Source organism: Equus caballus, chromosome 9, assembly GCF_041296265.1.
Source record: "Equus caballus isolate H_3958 breed thoroughbred chromosome 9, TB-T2T, whole genome shotgun sequence".
NCBI lineage: Eukaryota > Metazoa > Chordata > Mammalia > Perissodactyla > Equidae > Equus > Equus caballus.
The window spans coordinates 32,119,328-32,135,664 of record NC_091692.1 but is presented as its reverse complement, the minus strand read 5'-3'; the positions used below and the strand labels follow the sequence as shown (position 1 = coordinate 32,135,664).

General features: G+C 40.6%; 1 protein-coding gene across 1 annotated transcript in view; it reads right to left on the bottom strand.

Moving 5' to 3' along the window:
- LOC111774961 (probable oxidoreductase PXDNL) overlaps window positions 1-16,337 on the bottom strand; it is a 315,007-nt gene that overhangs the window by 288,499 nt on the left and 10,171 nt on the right. The gene's annotated exons all lie outside the window — the stretch shown is intronic.

Below are 16,337 nucleotides of genomic sequence, written 5' to 3'. Positions count from 1 at the left end.
TTAAGATTCTTTGTCTGTGGCTTTCAATAGTTTGAGTACGACATGTCTAGGTGTGAATTCTTTGACTTTATCCTACTTGGAGTTTGTTGAACTTGTTTGATGTGTATGTTAATTGTTTTTCATCAAATTTTAGAAGTTGTCAGCCAATATTTCTTTAAATGTTCTTTCTGTCCCTTCATCTCCCTCCTCTTCTTTTAGAATTCCCATTATGTGTATGTTGGTACACTTGATGGTATCTCATGGGTCTTTTAGGCTCTGTTCATTTTTCTTCATTTTTTTCCTTTCTGTTTCTCAGATGAGATAATTCAGATAATTTGCATTGACCTGTCTTTCGGTTCACTGGTTCTTTATTCTGAACTCAAAACTTCTGTTCAGCCCCTCTGGTGAACTTTTTTTTTTTTCCAATTTTTGTACTTTTCAACTCCAGAAATTCTATCTAGTTCTTTTAAATAATTCATATCTCTTTATTGATATTCTCTATGTGGTAAGACATCATTCTCACACTGTCTTATAATTCTTTAGACATGATTTCCTCTAGTTCTTTGAACATATTTGTAATAGCTGATTTAAAATCTTTGTCTAGTAAGTCCAACATCTGAGCTTCCTTATGGTTAATTTCTATTAATTGTTTTTTCTTTCCTGTGCATGACCCATACTTTCCTATTTATTTACACTTTTTTCTTTCTCTCTCTCTCTTTCAATACTGAACATTTAAAAAAATATAATGTGGCAACTTTGGAAACCGGAACCCCCCTCTAGTTTTGCTGTTGTTGCTGTTTGTTAAGTAATTTTCTTGGACTACTTTTGTAAAGTCTGTATTCTTTGTTGTGTGATAACACTGAAGTTTCCGCTCAATTAGCTAATCACTAATTAGTGATTTCCTTAAATGCCTTGAACCAATAAGTCTCCCACCCTTTACTCAGGGTCTGTGCGTGCGTGTGTGTGTGCGTGTGTGTTGTATGTGTGCGTTTGCGTCTTGGGGCATGCCTTCAACACTCTGGTACTTTACTGTTTTGTCTAAGATTTCACTTCCTGTTTTGCAGGGTCTCAAGATCACCCAAAGGTAATAGATTAAGGCCTTTGCAAATCTTTCCTGCACATTGTGCATGACCTTCTAGAACTCCTGGAATATGTCAGAACTTTTCAAAGCCTCCTACAGAAATCTGATTTCCCAGATTTTCCTTTTACATTTTTGTGGTCAGCCTCTTGTTTACCCTGACTGGTATCACTGCGTAGGGCAGCTGAGAGGTTAAATAACAGCTGCTGATTGTTTCCAACTAATGCCCTGAGGATAACGCTTTCCTCACAGAGACAGCTCTGAATCAGAGAGAATAAAGACAAGGCGTGTGAAGAGGACTTTATCAGGGAGTTTCCAGATAGGTCAAGTAGTGACAATTCTATGGAGACTGGTCTTTTCAAAGGATCTCCAAACCTATTCTTCCCTCTCAGTGGCTTTTAGGCAGCTTATTTACACAGTTATCTTGGCTGTGAGGCTGTTGGTTCTCAAGGCTACTGTGGAGCTGGGGAGAAGGAGAAAGGAATAGAGGAAGTAAAAACATCACAAAGCTCACTGTTCTTACTGAGTTTTAGCCATTTTTCTTGCATAAATACTCCTGGATTGTTGCAAGCCTTTGGCTCACTTTGAGAATTCTGAGAAAAAATTGATTCTGTCCATTTTTTCCAAGGTTGTTATTGTTTTTTATGGAGAAGTAGATTTTTGGAAGTCCTTATTCTGCCATTCCAAAAGTGCTACCTCTGACCGAGAGAACTTAACTGACTTGTTCAAGGTACATAGCTAGTTGATAATTGTTTATAAGAACCCAAGTTTCATGCCAAATTTAGTGACCTTCCTGCTATTTTAGGAGTAAATGAATCAAAAGTTAGCTGTGTTATATTTCAGTTTATATATGAGTAAAACTTCTGAGAAAAGGAGAACTTGTGAGAAAATTCATGAAGTCAGTAAAAGTCAAGTTCTAAACTTTCAGATAATCATGCTAATATAGGACTGGAAGAACTTTATCAGCATCCAAAACAAGCCATGAAGAATTTAAAGGAGAAAAGAAAAAGGAACCACTGAGTGTCAAGCTGGATTCAACCTTTCAGGAGTGCATATGAGCACATGCACTCACACGAGAACTTAAAAACACCAAATTGCTATATGTCCAACAACCATCACTCTGTATATTGTAAATCATGCCAAAACATAGAATGAATAAGAATGTACATCGTTGGAAGACAGAGAAATTGCGAAAATAACAGCACATTTCCTAGTTGAGTCACATCAAAGTTCAATTAACATTATACCTTTCATTCATTCCAGGAACATTTATTAATGGTTTACTATGTGCCTAACAGTTCAAATAGAAAGAAATGCTACTGCTCTTCAGAATTTGTACTTGATGCCCAGAAGCAGGTGAGAACTCCTAGCCAACCTTACATCCCCTCTCATGAAACTGGTTCAATACTTGCCATTTCACCAAAAAGTAGCTCCAGTATCAGAAAAGCTTGATGACTTCAAAGCTCTGTGCTAGCTTTGGGCTTCTGCTGCCTACCTTGACTCTCATGCCAATTCATGAGTGCAGTTATGGATCTGGGTTACCCTTTGGCTAACTTCCCATCTCTGCCTTTGTTACTGAGTATACTTTAGCCTGGTTCAGGATATTTGATGTATGGTGCTGACTTCACAGACCTCAATCCCGATCTCTAGGTAGACTTAAACACCCAGGTGTGAAACCTTTGCCACTTCTCCTCTCTAGCTCTCCAAGAACTCTATGTCTTTAAGAATCTAATGGTGTCCTGCTTCTTTGATGACATCTCCCTTTTCCTGTTAGACACACTTGGACACTTAATAATAGAAATTTTGTACTAAAAGAAACTTCAGACTACTGTACATTCATTCCACCAACAATTGTCTTAATTGAATAGCTGTTATCAAGGTGACAAAAAAAGAGTCTTTGCCTTCATGGAGCTAATATTACCAGAGACAAAACAGAGGCTCCAAGGACACTGGCTTAGCTGGAGGGGACTCAGCAGAAGGGCTCGTGTGTCCTGACCCCTGCTTTGAAGGTGTTTTTCCTTCTTGTTTGTTTATTGCAGAATGTACCTGGCCTTTGGCCTTTCTCCCCATTGGCCCCTGAATTCAGGAGACAGCGATCTTGGTAATCCTCTCTCTTCTTGCCTCTTGATCAGGACATAACGGGTCTTTAGCAGACTCTGAGATGCAAACTACTCATTTAATTTAAAATCAAGGTGTCTGCACCACATTTCTAAACCAGACAAAGCATATCTTCTGTGAGATGGATATCTTCATAGCAAATCAAGGTGGAGCAAATGAAAATGTTAAAGTTAGAATAAATACTTCAGGATGCCTTGAAGCAGTGACCTTGTTCGGCTGGCTCTCGATGGCAGACAGAGCCACTTGGCAGGCAGATCTCAGAGAGAGGGTGGCTTTTCATATGCAAGACATAAAAATCTCTCTAACAGTGGCTGTCACTGCATACCACACCATCTTCCCATGAAAGGAAAGTGCCCACTCCCCGACAGCCTTCACAGATGCATGGAGAGCAGAGCAGCGACAGCAGTATCTGGGAATACTAATGTGAATGACCCACATGCGATAGCATGCCGCCATTCATCTTGTCTCTGGAAGCCAAAAACAACACCAGAACTAAAGAGTGTTTTAAAACCACAGGTTTACATTTTGGTTTTCAAAAATACGTGTAAAAGAAAAATGTCTAGCCAAATCCATCAAAAGACACAAGGAACACTCTGCTCCTGATAAATCTCTACCACAGAGAAGGTTAAGGAAAATTTTAAAACAAACAAAGCCCATCCACAGCAGTACAATGTGACAAACTTTAGTCAACGAAGACTACAATAATCCATTCTTTCACGAACAGTCATTGAATTAGGATAGTTATAAAGAACACAATTTCCTAATCACATGAGGAGTGTGTAATCTAATGGGAAAATAAACATGTAAGTCATGAATAATGACAGGGTCTACTTTATCTACTGTAACTCTTACAACACAGCCTGGGTGGGGACACATGCAGAGTGCCCTAAGACAGCCAGGCATCAGGAGCTGTCTCTCAGAACCAAGGACCCCTAAGTTATCACTGGGGACGGTTAAGGGAAGAAGGACGCTGCAACTCTGTCATTCTCCTCAAGGGCAGTTCTAGAGCACAGGACGGGGAGAGAGAGAGCAAGAGAGGACAACCTCCCCAGAGCTAGACAGTGCTGTTTGTCAGAAAGAATGGAGAAACAGTTATGGAGGTAAGAAGGGAGGAGTAATTAACAAGGAGGTCAGCTGGAGAGGGAGGTCAAAGGACATGATGGAGTGGGTGTGTGCATGGAGGAAGAGGAAGCCAAAGAGGAACATTCTAGGTTCCTCAGGGCTCCACCTCCTCCTGTGCACCTCCCCCCGTCTTTTCTGGCTGGATGGTAACCAGCTGGCACCTGCTCTCTCTGGGGAAATCATGTGGGATCAGAGAACCTAAGAGGTTTTTAAGGATCATTTGCTTTTTTAGGAAGAAAATCCTGGTAGCAACTAGAAGGTGAGGTGGAAGAGTCTGGAGTAAAAGTCAGCAGAAATGGGCAGACCTTGGCAGAGCTGAGGTGTCAAAAAGCTCAGAAAGCCACAGAAAGCTGTGGCAGAAAAGGAAAATGGTAGATGCCACAGTGCCAACAAGGTCAGCAGTAGGACTCCCAGAACTCTCTAGAGGAATTACTTCTGAGCAGGGAGCAGGAGGCTGAGGAATGCAACTTTGTCACTGGTCTTATTTTACCTTCAGGCTGAGGTGGCCTAGCAGGAGTCTAAGGAGACAACTCTGGGGTCAGTGTGGAGGGTGGGCGAGAGGGAGAGGAGCTGAAGACAGCGGGACTGTGGCAGTCGGGGTGGCTCTGTCATGCGATGGGGTGGGGCCCAGTGAATGAGGGTAGAGCAGAGTGATGGATGCTAGATGTGACAAGCAGATGGATGCAGAAGGACACCATGCCGGGAGGGATGATATCGAGGAGGGCAGAGACTCACTGAGAAAACCAGACACCCAAAAGGCAGCCCAGCAGCCAAGTTCTTCCACATCTGCCTTCCAGAGTGTGTTCCCAAGTGTCTATCAAAGAAAACACGAAAAGCCACGCAGCCTGCATTTTGAATTGGGATTCTTCTTAGAGAGCAGATGTAACCAGATCACTTTGCTATCATTTTACAACATCAGTTACTTTTATTTACCATTTATCAAGTTCAACATTTTGCTAAGAAATGGAGTATTTTGAAACTTTCATATTGAAAAGTCCTTCCATTAAGCACATAAGATCTAAGCCATTTTCAGTAGTGGTCCATTTTTTATTACTAGTTATTCAAGGTTGCTCCACTGAACTGAATTTTTATGTGCAACACATAAAAAGTGGTTTGTAGTTATCCTTAGCAAGTCCTTTTCTTCTTTTATGAAACACTCACAAAAACATTCACTTAGCATTGCTCCTGGGATTAATATTCAGAAATATCTTAGGGAACATGTAAATTGGTATATGAAAAGATGGTTACTATATAGAAGCTAATTTTAAAATAGCATCAAATGCTAATTGTCAATGTCATTTCAATACAGCACTTTGAAATGAATGTTTTCTTTAATGTGTTGTAGTATAACTTCTAGGAAAGTGATTTAAGATCGCTACCATTTTAATTATTTAATGGTAATTGAAAGAACAGGATTCTTTCATTTCACAATATTCAGAACTTTAAGTGAATTTTCAGTGTGGTAAGCGTTCTACCTGACTGCTGCTTTGTCTCGGAAGAACATCAGGATGGTTCTCACCACTTAACTGCACTGTTGAACCTCATAAGATTAAAAGGAGCTTAACTTCCGATGGTACTAACTAATCAATTAATAAAAATGTTTTGTTAACTGTCATTTTTAAAGGCTATTCTTTATTGCTTTCCAGAGAAGCATCATCAGTGTTACTTTTTCTAAATTATGGAGGGCGGGAAGATTAAAATATTAACAATTTTAGATTGATTAGACATTTAAAAGAGCCATGCAAACCTTCTGGCTAAGTTCACAAAAGATGCTTAAAAAAAAAAAAATTAAGAGTCTGTGAATAGGGTGGATGCAAAAGAATGAACCTTGGCTATTCTTGTTAAAACATCAGTTTGGCTTTTTATCATTTGGTCTCATTTGATGTTGGTAAAAATAAAGGAAAATAAACCCAAAAAACTATAATTTGAAGTAGAAAATACATGCAAATAATTCCCCCATATTATTTTATGAAGTTTACATAAAAGGTCAAGAAAAATGCATTTAATATCATAATAATTTTCACATCTGAGAATAAGATACACACTGTATTTTTAAATCATTGTGAAACTGTACTTTGCATACAATTCACCCAAGCAAGAGGTTTCTGAGTCTATGGTTTCAGAGTGATTCATTGTCTTCCAAAATTAAATATGTGCACAAGAATAATATAGTTTTTAATGAGTTTTCTTCTCCCATTAATTATGTTGAACATGTTTATATAATAGTTATTTACTTAGATAGCTCACTTACTAATTAGTATCTATCCATAAAGGCCATTAGTGAAAATTTACAGGCTGATCTGATTACTAAAAAGCAAAACTCAGTAGTTTAAGAGTAAAAACAAAGCTAATGAAATTCTGTATCCTCAATAAAGAAGCTATGTAGAGAAGAGGTAGAAAATCAATGGTTCTAATATTCATTAACTTGACCGTGAAATTAATCAATCAAGAAAAATACCAAAGCTAACTTATACACTGCTCCACTCATTGATGTTCACATGGATAATACAGGCCTGTTTTCAAGTTTGGGCGTAATACACTTCTGTGATTCTTTATCAGACTCCTCAGTGTCACCCTGACGAAGACCCTCTCCTGAACCGCTTTAGTCAGGCTTCTCCCCGCTCTCTTCTTGACCATGCCTCATCCTTGGGCCCTGCCTTCGCCCAGCTGAGTCTAGTTGTACCAAGAAGGTTGCTAAGTCAGTTTTGAGGGAATCCCCCACCCTGATATACAATCATCCTGGTCTACTGCCAGTAAACATCCTGTTTAGTCGGTTTAGCAAGAACCCCCCCTTACCCTTGCTGTCTCCTCTTAGTAACTTTCCATTCATTGACCCCAGCTCCCTTCTGTTCACTGGCTGTAGGTCCCCTGCTGTCTTTGCTGTATTCAGAGTTTAACTGAATTTCTCTCCCCTATTGTGGTAGTCTTGACACCTCTCACAGTAGTCCCGAATAAAAGCTTCCTTACCTTTTAAATGAGTGTCAGAATAATATTTTCTTTCAATCCTCCCACTTCTATTTTGTTCTGGTTTTAATATTATTAGCCCAGTAACAAACATACGGCCATTCCATGCCTTACAGTTAGCAACTTAGAGTATTTCACTACAAGTTAAGTCCTGATTCAAACCTTTAATGCTTTCACATTAAAGTAAAAGTAAAGTAAATATGTAAGTAAAGTGCATTAACTACTCATTTCCTATACGTCTTATAGCTACATGTCCATCATATATATATATATATATATGAGATAATATATATATCACTTCTTCCTCCCAAGGCGAGAAATCAAGTCTCACTTTTCCACCATTTACCCAGTAGGGTGACTGTGAGTAAGTCACTTAGCCTCTCTAAGTTTGTTTCCACATTCCTCAAACAGGAGCAACATTATTGTCTACCTCATAGGATTGCTGTGAGAAGTTAATACACGTCAAGTGCTTGGGATGGTGCTTGGAATGCAATAAGTCTCAACAAATGTAAGCTGCACAGAAATAATCAAAAGGAGAAAACAGATCCATGGCTGCCACAGAGTGCCTGTGCCGGATAAAAGATCATCAGCCATCAACGGAAAAACATGGTCAAATTTATTTTCCAATTTTACATTCAGTTGTCAAGTTTCAGTTAATTGACATTTTTTTACCACAAGTTTAGTCAGTACCAAGCACACAGGCTTCATAAAGTCAGATAGGGTGTAGTGAAATTGTTCTTCATTGTGTATTGGGAAAACGCAAAAGGAAACGCAAAATAGAGCCAGAAATGAGAGCCATGGATATTAGCAAATGTTCACAAACTGAAGACCCGAAATAAACACTTATCAATAAATTAAAAAATAAATAAAACTAGTCTGACCATGTATTCCTTCACAAGAATGCTTCGCCACCATGACTGCTCCTGAGGTGGGACTGTAGGAGGTTGGCCAGGCGGCTATCCTTCCACATCTGCAGTGACACATCCCAGGGGCAGGCTTTGTGTCTCAACTCTTATCCTCTGCTCTCAGGGAATCACCACATAACAATCTAGTACCCCAATTCTCCTCATAATTCCTCTACACACAGTTTTAACAATTCACAACAATGTACTGGGTGGTTACTATAGATCAGGCGCTCCCTAGACATTATTTGCTTTATACTCACAACTTTTCAAGTTAGATATTATTATTACAGAGGAAGAAGCAGGCACCAAGAGATAGAGCATCTTCCCCTAGCTCACGGGGCTGGAAAATGGCAGAGCCAAGATTCAAACTCAAATTGTTAGAATTCAAAACTCGGCTCTTCTTTTCCACTATGCAGCCTCCCACACTTTCACTTTTAGATGAAGGAAAATGATAATTCTTAAAATAACTCATGCCTTCTTTTTGGCATTCCAATTGCTGCCAGAGCTGTATTTTATTTACAATTCGGTTTTCACAAGTATTCTTCCTTTCCCAAAGTATGCTCTTTTTCTTTCTAAAGAACACGCTGAATTTTGATATTTACAGTTCTGAGACTTTAAAAGCATGCAAAACCTGACAAGCTAGGAAGAACTTTTAGGTTGCTGACTAGTTTCCATCTCAGGATTATCACCCAGACCTGGCCCTGATATGAGTCTAAAAGATTATATCCACTTATAATTGAAACCAAAGAAAAATTTCCAAACAAATTAGCACTGATTAAAAAAAGGGAGTAGAGTGAAAAGAAAATACTATAGTCAGACGATGGATAAAAATTAACATTTTATGTTTATAGGTTTATAGTTTCTCATCAGTACACAAGCTCTGTGTAATTAAAATGTGCCCCCCGCCCCCTCCGACATGCTCACATACCATAAACCAACTTCTAAGTGTCCTCTAGGCAAGACTGTGAACAAGGAAAGGCCATGACATAGCACAGTCTGACACGGGGTGGAAAGAATCCCACACCGCACTTCTATGGGTGTCCAGGGTGTATGAGAGGGAACTGCTTCCCTAACTCAAACAGATTATCACAAAATCCCAGGAGTAGGGGACACCAGACAGTAAGAGTGCAGAAAGGAATCAAAACAGGCCCAGTGGAGATGGCACAGTAATGGAGGATGGCATGAATCTGAAGCCATGAGTGGTGACCTTCCTTGTTATCTGGAGAAAGCCACATGCCCAAGGAAGGGAGGCTGAGCCTGCAGACATGAAGGATGAGCACAGACTAAGGCTTCTGATGGCATGGAGCTTCCAGTTCTGGTCCATTCTGGAGCCAGGATATTTTCTGAATATGTGGGCCAATAAATTCCATGTTGCCTCTTCTGTTTTGACTAGAGAGCTTGTCAATGGCAACAAGAAGGCTACCGAATAATACTTAGCCATCTTAATTCTTTCTGCAGCTATGACAATTCTAGCATTACAACATGGATCACATATGATCACTCACACAGACACAGGCAAGCGATGACATCACTTGGTAGTTGTAGGACCTAAGATGGCACCTCGATCTTTGCCACTCAAAGCGTTGTCCCCAGACTCATTGTCATCACTGGAGAATTTGCTAGTAATGCAGAAACCCAGGCGCTCCTAAGACCACCTGATTCAGAACACGCTTCACAACAAGATCCTCCAGTGATTTACATGCACAATAAAGCTTAAGGAGCACTAACATAGGTGGTTTAGAATGCCATCTGAATGAAAAAATGCAGCTTTTCTCATAGAAAATTCTCAGACACTTCAGAATACATGTGTAAATCCCCATGATTCCAAGGACTTGAGGTCAAGAAACACTTCTAGGAGAACGTGTGCATGCCCATTTATCCTAAACTGATAAACTTTAACAATTACGTATGCACAGGTTAAATAAAATATTTATATTATACACATATATTTATATTACACACATACAGTATGGAAAGAAGACCTTTAATCAAAAGGGTATTTCCTTTGTGACAAATGTTTCAGGGTTGGGGAAAAAGGGAAAAAAAGATGCAATCTCTTTTATCAGTCTTACTTTGTATGACTTGTGTAAATCTTGGGGCACATATGCACACGTGACCTTGATTTGCTATTTTCAACCAGGTTGTCCAAATGCATTAAAGAAAAGGTACTTGTGGCCACCATGGAAGGGTTACTGATTCAAATGGCTTTGGATTGCAAAGTCTCAATCACTTGGAACTTCACAACCCTTTGGGACTCTGTGGAGCATTAGTTTCTCTATGACTCTTCATCCAGTTATAAAGCATTTAGTCTTCTTGATATCAGCTCACTTTGAATTTTTCTCATTCTCACTTATTTTCTTGAACTCATTCTTCCTTCTTAATGGGAACTCTAATTTCCATCTAGTGGCAAATAGTTATCTTCACATAAAACATGTTTCTTAGGTTCCTCTCCCTCCAGAGAAAGGTAAGGTCTGAGGAAATCATGTCACCAGAGGAGAGACAGGGGCGGTCCTCCAAGCGAGGGTGCCTGCTATCTGGTGCTCATCTGGATGTGGAAACTCTTTGTTCCCTGCTATTAAATTTTCATTTTCAGATGTTAGGCTGTGATATCATAACCCATCCAAGAGCAAGAACAAAAAAGTCATGTCAGAAAACAGAGGTGCATGAGTGTAAGACTGACTTTCAGTGCCAGGCTTTGCCATGGCTACTCCTGCCTACATCACCTTCTCCTCAATCCTCTCCTGCGTGCTTCCAGGGCATCCTTAGCTATCACTGCCTCATGAAACGCATTCCAGCTGTCTATTGCTACAAAACTAACTACCCCCAAATTTAGTGGAATCACGATGTTGTGGGTCAGAAATTTGGGCAGGATGCAGCAGAGTTGGTTTGTCCCTGCCCATTGGTGTCTGGGGCCTCAGTGAGAAGACAGAAAGGCTTGCCATCTATTGCCTAGAATGCCCACGAATGGCCTCAGGGTGGCTGGGCTCTTACAAGGGGCCCCAGTGCTCCAAGAGTGAGTGTTCCAGCAAACTGAGCAGTGCTACCCGGCCTCAGGGCAGCCTGGGGCTCCACCACACTGTATGGTTGCCCCGAGTTCAAGGAGAGGGGCATAAGCTCCATCTCTCAATGGCAAGAGAGTCGAAGAATTAGCCGCCATGTTTTAAAGCCACCACAGGAAGAGAAGTGTGCTGCAATCTGACATATCTGGATAAAGCGCTTCTATTAGCTCCCTTCTACCACAGAACTCATCATACCTTTTGATAGGTTTCCTTTCATTCTCAGTGGACTACAAGCTCCTTAAAGAATTTATTCATGTTCTCCTCCCTCATTCTTGCTGCACTTCAGGGCTCATAGTATTGACTGATCAAATATTTGTTGAATACATCATCCCACATAAGAATACAGACAGATGCTTCTCAATCACTTCTCACATTTATTGAATTACGCTGACTAATCTACCTAGCATATGCTCACTTCTTTATAGCATGTTAAATAAAAAGAAGAATTTCAGTCTATGAGATGTAGCTTCTAGCCAACATCTTAAAGACATGCTACATATTGTGTAGCCAGGATTACCAAACAACCGCCTTCCAAAGTTGACATAACCTTTCCCCTCAAAGTTTTCCTTAAAGGCAGAAAATTCATTTTAGTGGTTTATGAATGTCCTGAACATGTCAAACAATTTCCCTAGTGAGTATTCCCTCTATACTCAGTTTAAGAAGCAGGGCAATCTGAAATTTCAATATTAATAAAGCAAATTGACTTATAAAAAAGGGACCGCATTCTCAGATCTGCAGTGGCTGATGGTTCAGGCAACGGGCAATACTTAAACACGTATGAAGTTTCATAAAACTTGAGTTAAAAATTCAGTATTGCATAATTATGAATATAGGCTTCCTCTTGGCTAAAGAGTATTAAAATAGATTTAAAATTAATATAGTTTTAGTTGGAGACCACTTCACTCTATTTCCTTTTGCCAAAAGACAGCGTTCTTAGGCCATAAGTACTGGTGACCCAGAACTAGCTGGCATTGGGTGGCTGTGCACACCCCAACCATTGTAATGGGAAGTGCTTTATTATCTTCACCATGTCGTATGCATAGCTTGAAATGCCAGTAATTACTGGCCACTGAAGAAAACCTCGCTATGTTGCTGAGTTTAATAGCACTCAATGCTTTTACTAATAGAGACTGATGTGGTCCAGAATAGTTGTCCTGAGGGAAGAAATACAGAACAGTAATTGAATAACTTATCCTGGCTAGATGCCTTCACTTGGTCTTCTAGACTGTTCACCTCCCTTTAAAACTGAAAAGCTCACACCAGAAGTCAGTAGCCAAAAAGATAACACAGGATAACACAAATACTCTGTATTTCAATGTTTTCCCACTCATGCACTATGATAGCTAAACCGCGTAGAAATAATACTCTACTATCTTCAATATGCGATTAACAGAGAACAAACTAAGGGAAGCCCTTATTGGAATATGATACACAACATCTGGTTTTTTTGGAAAGGCAATCTCCATGGCTTCTCTCAACAGAGAGAGATTCTACAGGGAATAGTAATTCTGAACTAGGAGTTTAGTCAGTCAGATGGCTGGACTCCCACTACAGAGTCATCACAGAACTACCGCTGCTGTGCTCAGCATGGCTCAGAAGTCTCACCGCAAAGGAATTGGTCAAATGGAATTGAAGCATTTTAAAGCAACAGTGCTAAAATTATACTCCTTTGATAGATTCAAAGGTTCCATGCTCAAAATTCCAAAGAAGTGATTGTCCATCTCTTCTGGGAGATACACAGACTCTGATTAAATAATTTCTCTTTCAAAAAGATAATAAATTAGGGAAAAAATTAAGAGGCATTTGCTGATAGAATAGATAATGGTATAATATAACTACTTGGAAAACTCTGCTCAAGAAACTTAGTTTAGCAAACTGTAAAATCTTATGAGAGCAAAAATTTTAAAAGGATGTTTTTTCCCTAGCAAGAAGTGAACATATTTGATAAACATATTTGACAAACAAATTTACTTTGTCAGCTCTTGAGAAGACATTTCAATGAGACATCATTGTCATATTTGTTAATGTGTGAAAGATCCTTGTAACACTGACAAAGAACAAAACTGCATATGCTACCAGTCAAAAACTAATTACTGCTCCTTGACAAACTATGCTTTATTATTTTTGTGAATTCTTAATCAGATCCACATAACACACTCATATGATAACCTCACTCATGGATTTCATATGCTTCTTTCATATTTGTTATCAGTGCAGTGTAAAATCATTGCAAGTAGCAAGTAACCTTAGGGCCTTTAGACAGTTCACATAACATTAAAGAGAAAACCCGACAGTTGGATAGCCTGTTTGGTGTACTTCTCTTACTACAGTCAATCTTTGCATCCCCCGTCGCTTTTTACACGAGCATCACTCCTAATTGCATCAATATTACACGGAAACAAATACAATTTGCTTCTAGTAATAAAAGTTAGAGGAATGCCTGAACACACAATAAACACTATGCTTGTTCATCAGAGGAGCATTTACTAGCAGCACAGAATTTTCTCCTGCAGTTAGAAACCATCATTCTGCACTGTTTCCCTTTACAATGTTGCTGTAAATTTTATAACATAAAATGATAATGTAGAAAAAATCAGAATTTAGTGCCTAAAACAACTGAAAAACAGAGGTTCATTTCACTCTTCTTTTTAGTAGGAAAAATTATATTACAGTTAAAATTAAAATATCTTCATACGTATCTTTTACTTATCAAAATAATTGCAATGCTCCAGACTGCAATGTTTCTACGATTTGTCAAATTATAAACAAACATCCAAGACACATTTCTCTGGGCAAATGGTCTCCAGTCAAAGTCCTGGGCTCACCATCAGGCTCCTTGCTGGTATCAGACAATTCACTGTAGACAGAACAAGCTGCTTCTAACGTGCTCTTGGTCACTGCACTTCACACTCCCTAAAACTTGTCCTCACTCTTAAACCCAGAATTCACTGCTTTGGTTTCATTACAAACAACGTAATAGTCGTTATTTGCACTGGGCAAAGAACCTGGATGAAACAACAAGCATGGCTGGTTAGATAATACTTGAAGACATGGACGTTTAAAGGGTAGTTCAAGGGAACAAAATGGGATTTTATTGCCATTCTGATTAGTACAATAACTATTAGTAATAAATGTACGTATATTGGCTAATAATTTTCAGGATTTATGGAACTATTGCCCCTGTAGAGCTAGGAGTGAAATTATTCTCACCCAAAATGCATGGTTGAGAATGAGGGCAGTGGCACCACTATTTTTTACTGAGGCGAAGAGACTCCAGGATTCCTATAATCCTTTCTGGAAGAACGACTGTCTGCTCTCAAGCACTGTCCTAGGCTCCAAGGTTTAGTGTTTAAGGGCATGGCAAGAGCTTAGAGACAAGGTCTGAAGATGGGGAAAGTCTTGGCTTAAAACACAAACAAACGGAAACCCACACAAGGGACGAAAGGTAAGAAGACGTGTGGCCCAGGCTCACGGATAGGGGGGAGAAAGCAGTGGGCCATGGTGTCTGGAGAGAAACGTCAGGAAGGCACCCTTTCTCCTGCTACTGCGTTGAGAAGAGACTCGCGGGGGTAGAGGGGAGTAGGAGCCGTCAGGAAGGGACCGCGGGGCAGCTCGCCCAGGGGCCGGGCCGAGCCGGTAGCCACCGCAGCCCCGAGCGCGCGCTGCTCCGAAGGAGGCCGGCGGCACCACCGCGCGCGCCGCGCCTGCGCCCTCGGGCCTCGGAGTCGGCTCCTCCCCCGCCGGGCCCCGACCTGCGCGCCCCTGGCGGCGGGATCTCGGTGTCGCCGTCTCCAAGGCTGGCTTGACGCTTAGAACATGGCCGCCCCCATCCCGCCTGCTAGGCTCCTGCCTGTTTTCGTTCCTCATCTGTTTCTGGCCTTTCTCTCCTTAAAAGCACCGTGCTTGTCCCCACCTTCGGTCCTTGTTTGGCCATGTTCAGCTCAGACCCTGGAAAGGCTGCTCCTTCTGGTCATTCAGATCCCACGACAAACGTCAGTGGGCCTCTGGGACCATTCCTTCTAAAGGAGCGAATGCTCCGCCCAAACCAGGCCTCTCTCACAGCCTCATTTGTGTCCTCCCTTAGAAGGAGAGCTCCGCGGACATGAGCCTGGCCTGTCTCAGTCCCAGCAAGCAGCAGGCTCCAAGCTGAATCTGTAAAGTGATAAAATGGTGAAGACAGTACCTCCTTCCCAGGGGAGGTGTGAGAAGAGAAAGAGGTTCTGTGCACGTGTCTTACTACATTTAGTCAGGCCTGGCACACAGACACCACTTGGGACGCTGAAACCACTATTCCATTATTAATGGTAATGTTGCTACTTATTTCATTTAACAAATGCTTATTGAGCATCTCCTTTATTCCAGAAAACTGTGTTATGAGCTAGGGATAGAATGCTAACAAAGACAGAAAGGGCCCTTCTTGTTGGAGCTCAGAAGTCATGGGAAAAACATTAAATAAGTAAACATAAACATTGATGAAAGCTGTCAAGAAGCAAGTGCAGCATGCCATAGGAAAGCATTTAGCAGCAGGACCTACCCTTTTAAAACAAATTTATATATGCTTTCCTCAGACCTCAAACCTTGCTGACTGCCTGCTCATATCTACGAACAGACCCACACCAGGATGCTTGATTTCTCTGTAGACCTGTCACCAGGCTTCCTCCCCAAACACTAAAGCTGGCTTCACTCCATAACTACACCCAAGAGATTTTAATGTAAAAGTGGTTTGCTTTTTCAGCTAGCTTCCCTACCCCTTGCTTCTGGGTACTTTCTAGATCTCCAAAATTTCCTGATCCCTACTAGACCACTGCATTGTACCTCCTCAGGGATCCTCTTTTATTTATTTTATATTTTTAAACTTTATTTTTTAAAACAGTATTAGATTCACAGCAAAACTGAGCAGAAAGTACAGAGAGTTCTCATATACCCCAGCCCCGACACATGCACAGCTTCCCCCATTATCAACATCCCCAGCAGAGTGGTGCAATGCAATTGATGAACCTACATTGACCCATCATTATCACTGAGAGTCTGTACTTTACATCAGGGTTCACTCTGGGTGTTGCATATTCTATGGGCTTGGACAAATGTATAATAACATGCATCCACCATTGT